The 6,903-nt window shown below is 39.4% G+C and overlaps 1 protein-coding gene across 2 annotated transcripts in view; it reads left to right on the top strand.

Moving 5' to 3' along the window:
• Window positions 1-1,624: 1,624 nt before the first annotated feature.
• LOC138364632 (tripartite motif-containing protein 59-like) overlaps window positions 1,625-6,903 on the top strand; it is a 99,074-nt gene continuing 93,795 nt past the window's right edge. Inside the window, exon 1 of one of the 2 annotated variants that reach the window (XM_069324589.1) lies at window positions 1,625-1,897. The gene's annotated coding sequence lies outside the window, so the exon portion shown is untranslated. The remainder of the gene's footprint in view (window positions 1,898-6,903) is intronic. The other variant, XM_069324590.1, reaches the window with a different exon arrangement.

The following is a 6,903-nucleotide window of genomic DNA, read 5'->3' as shown; positions in this document are numbered from 1 at the left end:
CAATACCTCGAGTCCTACCTTACTGACAGGCTCCAATATGTTTCTGTGAATAATACAATTTCTCCCACCCTACCCATCAACATTGGTGTTCCTCAGGGCAGCATACTTGGCCCTCTCCTCTTTCTCATCTACATTAATGACCTTCCAAATGCCTCCCAACACCTCAAACCAATTCTATTTGCTGACGACACAACCTTCATTTACTCCAGTCCTGACCCTCTTGCTCTAAATGCCACAGTAAATACTGAGCTAAATAAAGTCCATCTTTGGCTAACTGCCAACAAACTCACCCTTAACATTGACAAAACTTTCTATATTCTGTTTGGCAATAAATCCTCTAGTCTTATAAATCTCAAAATAAACAATACCCAAATTTGTAACAAATTAGATGGCAAATTCCTTGGCATTCTCATTGACCACAAGCTGAATTTCCAGGGACACATTCTAAATATATCAAAAAAAGTTTCAAAAACTGTGGGCATTCTTTCTAAGATCAGATATTATGTACCACACCCTGCCCTGGTGACTCTCTATTACTCCCTTATCTATCCTTATCTCAACTATGGTATTTGTGCTTGGGGTTCTACTACCCAAAATCACTTACGTCCTCTAATTACCCAACACAAAGCTGCTATTAGAACAATATCCAACTCTGGCCCCAGACATCACTCGGTACCCCTACTCAAATCTCTGAATATGTTAGATATTAAGTCACTGCACATTCTCTCATGTGTATTATACATATATAAAACGCTAAACTATAATGCCAATCCTGATCTTAAAAGCTTCATAGAAGGTTGTAACAGAACCCATGAGCACCACACCAGAAATAAATACAGTTTTGATATTCCTAGAGTACGTCTTAATCAAACTAGAAATGCTCTGCAAATCAAGGGGCCCAGAATGTGGAATGACCTTCCCAACCATGTTAAAGACTGTACCTCTCTCAACCAGTTTAAGATAAAAACTAAACACTACCTAATAAATTCCCTGTAATCTACCTCACTCCTCTATTGTCAACCCATGTCTGTTATTTTCTTTTTTTTTTTTTAATCAACACTGTTTGTCAACCTATTGTATTTGTGCTGCTTTTTCAGTCATGTTCCCCCTTTTTTTATCTTTATTTGTATTTGTTCTCAACACTTTTTATTCTTTATGCTCAATTAGTATTAAGTTCTAGATATTAATGTTTTTCTTGCCCGAAACGCATTGCGTAATAGTGGCTTTAGGCATTGTATGTACTAGCTCTATCTATATATCAATCCATTAATGTAACATCACTTGTATGTATATACCTTACCTGAATAAACATCTGAATCTGAATCTGAATCTAATCTCAAATCTTGCTACAATGTACCTCTTAATAAATGTTATGTACTCTCGCAACCCAATGTACCTTCTTGTATATAAATAAATAGATTTCAACTGTAAGGGGGTATGGTTTGCACCTTGTTATTCTAATAATGGATAAATAATTCTAATAATGGAAGCGCTAATTATATGAACAAGTGCCATGTATTTATTCAGACGAGAACAACAGCGAACACAAACCAGCGCATATACGAACAGAATGGTTTGTATGTACAAACTTCTCAGTGAACGAAGTTGTTTCTAGCCCGGTATCCGAAATTGCAGTATACGACTTGACCAGTCCCCGTGTAGGATGACCCGTGAGATAACACTGACGCTCCTCGCCTATCTTAAAGACGGTCTCCTGTGTCCAAAATACCCGCCAAATTGTCCCTCCCACAATACTCACAAGACAGTTGTGGCAGTGTAAGTGTGTGGTGAGGGCACACCACTGAAGACATTGAGGATATACCACGAGGAAGAGACAAAACTGTTGAAGAAAGGAGTCACTGGCTCCACCTGACCACCTTGGGCCACATTCACCAAGGTACTTACCAATGTTTTTCTTCTTAGCTACCAATGGTTTTCTTCTTAGCTACCAATGGTTTTCTTCTTAGCTACGAATGGTTTTCTTCTTAGCTACCAATGTTTTTCTTCTTAGCTACGAATGTTTTTCTTCTTAGCTACGAATGTTTTTCCTATTAGCGCCTTCGTGGCGGCTACGTCGGTATTCAGGTAGCAATACTAAGAAGAAAAACCTTCGGGGTCCGTCTAATTACCACAAGCTACACAAGCTTCAGAAAGCTTCCTAAAAATACATTAGTAATGAATAAATATGATATGTTAGGCTGACCTAACCTATCCTATCCTAACCTAACCTAACCTAACTTAACCAAACCAAACCTAACCTAACCTAACCGACGCTTGGATCGTCGACTTGATTTGGCGTCACCAGCTTTTTATTTTCGCCTAATTTCTTTATAAAAAGATACTTTTTCAGATTAAAATTATGTTTTTTCGTGTTGTACATTCAGCACCAACATTATAATGAGTAAATATATCATATTTATTCATTACTAACGTATTGCCAGGAAGCTTTCTGAAGCTTGTGGTAATTAGATGGACCGAAACCTTCGTAACTTTGGTCCGTCATCTAAGTGTACTGTCGACCTCTCGTAACTGGATATAACTCAATTTTTCTCTACTACATAACACTGGGATTGATTTTAATATAACAAAAGATTATTAGTTGGTGAATCTGGTGAAGAGGAGTCCTTCGTGTTAGTTATATATGCATTCTCTGCTTGAAACTTGAAGTAAATATGTCTTTTATGATAGTAGAATTAGTTTTATAATAGCAAGATATTATACCAGTAGTTATTAAGTAAATAAACACTGGTGAACATGAAATATGAGAGAAGGTTATGAGCCCTGCCTGATGGGAGCATTTACTATCACCAAATGCCCCTGTTCACCTAGTAATCAGTAAGGGTGTACCTTAGCTATACATACACATATTTAATTTATTTTGTTTGGTTTTATTTTGAAATTAAATCTGGGTGAGACAGAAGAAAAATATCCTGCACAAAGATGTTAGGTTAGGGTAAAAACTTCAAAAACTTTTCTCATTGAATAATTAAACCTATAATTATGACTATATGGACTATTAAAAAATGTTTAAATGTTTCAAAATTCAAATGTTTATTCAGGTAACGTACATACATACAAGAGGTGATACAAAAATTGATAGATTTATCGATAGAGCTAGTACATACAATGCCTAAAGCCACTATTACGCAAAGCGTTTCGGGCAGGAAAAACATTAAAGACTAAAACTTAATACTAATTGAGATTAAAGTATAAAATGTGTTGAGAAAAATAAAAATAAATAAGGGGGAACATGGCAGAAAAACAGCAAAAATACAATTAGGTCAACAAACAGCATGGTTTAAAAATAACAGACATGGGTTGACAATAGAGGGGTAAGGTAGGTTACAGGGAATTTATTAGGTAGTGCTTAGTTTTTATCTTAAACTGGTTGAGAGAGGTACAGATAATATTGGTATTAAAAAAAAGAGAGAGGGAAGTAGGGGTTCAAGACTTCTTCCTGTTACACAATTTGGGTGTGTGGAACCAGTAATTATCAAAAGAAGGCACCATGCTGGAAAGGCTATGTAGCATTAAGGCAGTGAGGTGAGGCAGCTACTTATTTGGAGAATGCTTATTTTATTTACCATATAAGTTGAGGCAGCCTATTTTATTTGAGGAATGCTCAGCTGATTCCTCTACATTTAGCATTGAACAAATTTGTGTCCAAGACCTCTTCCTGTTACACAATTTGGCTGTGTAACAATCAGTAAGTAATTATCAAAAGAAGGCACCAAGCTGGGAAGGCTATGTAGCACCATTGTGTGTAGCAATAAACCTAATTTTTTAACAAATAATGCACCTGTGAGAAACAAATCCTGTCAGCTGTAAAAATATTGATGCAGTTATTTAAATAAAAAATATATTGAGAGAAATATTACTGGTTTATTGTTATTCTATCAGGGATTTGGGGGTCGCACAGGTTTTTGGCCGCCCATCCATATGTGCGTCTGTTCTTGGGCGTTCTTGTTGCCTTGGGTCGCAGGTTTGCGACCGGTTGTCTTGGCTTTGCGTTGCAGAGTTTGTGGCGGCCGCCTCCCGGGTTAGCCCTTTCTTTTCCTTCTCTTTGGGTATGAAGCTCCAGGAAGCCGTAGGGGCTCCCCACAGAAAACCAGCGTTGAATGTAATGAAACGCCATTTTCTGGGTGAGCCCCGGAGGCTCCCTGGAAACCCTCCCTCCCACCGGTCGGCGGTTTTTTCGCGTTGGTTGAAGCTTAGCTTCCGAACTGGAGCTTGGCAGCCGGCGCGGTAGGTCCGGGGCTCCCCCCTCCCCCTCCCGGGGTGGGGAGGGCTGCGCGGACGATCGGCGCGGCAGTAAAGTGTGATGTTTGCTTGTTTGCTTGTTTCCTTGGGATTGTAGGGAGTTTTCTACCTCTCTGTTCGGTTTTTGTTGTAGTTTCTTACCATGTGGGGTTTGTTTTGTTACGCCTACTTTCTGGGTGCCTAACCCCGGTCGATGGCAGATAAGGAAAACCCCCAACCATATGGGGTTTTCCAGGGCCATTGCTCCCTGAAACCTCTCTGAAGGGGCCAGGTTCTGGCGCTGGTCCCTGGTAGGTCTGAACTCCTTAGCTAATGTCCCGGTCTAACATAACATACATTAGCCCGATAAGCTCCAGGGAGCCTCCGGGGCTCACCCAGAAAATGGCGTTTCATTACATTCAACGCTGGTTTTTTAAATTTTCTAGTGTTCTTTGAGCCCTTGTATCCTTTCCTGTCAATTCATCTTCCTCGCTAGGTAAAACAACTAAAACATCTTCAAGCATTGCTGTTTGGTACATACGTTTAGCAGCAAGGATAACACCTTGGTCCATGGGCTGGATCAAGGATGTTGTGTTTGGTGGAAGTGCCATGCATTTTATTCTGCCATCCCTTGAAATTAACTTGCTAATGGGATGAGCAGGGGCATTATCTAGCAGCAACAATGCCTTAACCTCACTGGCCTTTATTCCACATTTGTTGATCTGGAATTCTCTGACTTCTTTGCAAAAGTGGTTTTCAAACCAGTCCGTAAATATTATTTGATTAAACCATGATTTCTTAGAACTGTAATATATTACAGGTAATGCCTGCATTATATTTTTTAAGGCTCGAGGATATTTAGACTTGCCTACCACGGCACATTTTGTCCTGTGAGAGGCATCAGCATTAGCACAGAGCAACACTGAGAGTCGTTCCTTGCTTATCTTTCATCCAGGAATATTTTCCTGCATCCTACTGGTTAAGGATGTACTTGGTACAGCTCGCCACATAAACCCAGTCTCGTCAGCATTATATACTTGATATTTGCTTAAATTATTACTGACAATGTACTCGTTTAATTTAGCCTTGAATGAATCAACATTAGTGGGATCAGCACTTGACGCCTCACCAGAAATTTTTTTGGTGTTTGAAATGTTATGCCGAGCCTTAAATCTTCCAACCCACCCATCACTTGCACTGAAATCTTTTATACCTAATTGAATGGCAAGTTTACTTGCTGCAACTTTAAGCTCTTCAAATCTTATTGCCATGCCAATTGTGCGGTGCTGAATAAACCACTTATACACTGCAGCATCCAATTGTGGATACTGACCAGACTTTACTGTTTTTCTCGAACATGCAGCACCAGAAGTAGCACACTCTTCCACTCCATTCCAGTAGTTCCCTCCATGCTAGATTTGATATTTACCAGGAAGGAGGAAGAGATATTTGACATTCAGTACCTTCCTCCCTTGGGTAAAAGTGACCATGTCTTTTTGGAAATAAAGTATGCAATGCGTTATAAGCTGGAAGAAAATAAGGAGGTTGAAGCAGTTGAAAAACCAGACTTCAGGAGAGGACATTATGGTGACCTTAGAAATTTTTTTAGGGAGTATAATTGGACAGACTTGATGCTAGGCAAGGAAGTGAATGAGATGTATGGCAAGTTTTGTGAAATATATGATAAAGGCACAAAAAAATTTATACCAAAACAGAGATGCAGGACCAGAAAACAGGATTGGTTCGACAGAAATTGTGAGAGGGCAAGAGACCAAAAGACACAAAAATGGAATCAGTATAGGAAGAGGCCAAACCCCCAAACATACCAGCGATACAAAGATGCGAGAAACAATTATACAGCAGTAAGGAGAGAGGCAGAAAGAAATTTTGAAAAAGGGATAGCAGATAAATGTAAAACAGAACCGGGCCTATTCTACAAATTCATAAACAACAAATTGCAGGTAAAGGATAATATCCAGAGGTTGGAAATGGGAAACAGATTCACGGAAAATGAAAAGGAAATGTGTGAAACATTAAATGAAAAGTTCCAAAGTGTGTTTGTACAAAATGAAATCTTCAGAGAACCAGACACAATAAGAATTCCAGAGAACAACATAGAGCGGATAGAGGTGTCTAGAGATGAAGTGGAAAATATGCTAAAGGAGCTCGGGAGGAACAAAGCAGCTGGACCAGATGGCGTTTCACCATGGGTTCTGAGAGAATGTGCATCTGAGCTCAGCATTCCACTTCACCTGATCTTTCAGGCATCCCTGTGTACAGGAATCGTAGCAGACGTGTGGAAACAGGCTAACATAGTTCCAATCTACAAAAGTGGCAGCAGGGAAGACCCCCTCAATTATAGACCTGTATCATTGACAAGTGTAATAGTGAAAGTATTGGAAAAGCTAATCAAAACTAAATGGGTAGAACACCTGGAGAGAAATGATATAATATCAGACAGACAGTATGGTTTTCGATCAGGAAGATCCTGTGTATCGAATTTACTCAGTTTCTATGATCGGGCCACAGAGATATTACAGGAAAGAGATGGCTGGGTTGACTGCATCTATCTGGACCTAAAAAAGGCTTTCGACAGAGTTCCACATAAGAGGTTGTTCTGGAAACTGGAAAATATTGGAGGGGTGACAGGTAAGCTTCTATCAT

The sequence above is a fragment of the Procambarus clarkii genome, chromosome 14 (assembly GCF_040958095.1).
Source record: "Procambarus clarkii isolate CNS0578487 chromosome 14, FALCON_Pclarkii_2.0, whole genome shotgun sequence".
In the NCBI taxonomy this organism is placed as follows: domain Eukaryota; kingdom Metazoa; phylum Arthropoda; class Malacostraca; order Decapoda; family Cambaridae; genus Procambarus; species Procambarus clarkii.
The sequence above is the reverse complement of the archived record's forward strand: the minus strand, read 5'-3'. Positions and strand labels throughout refer to the sequence as shown.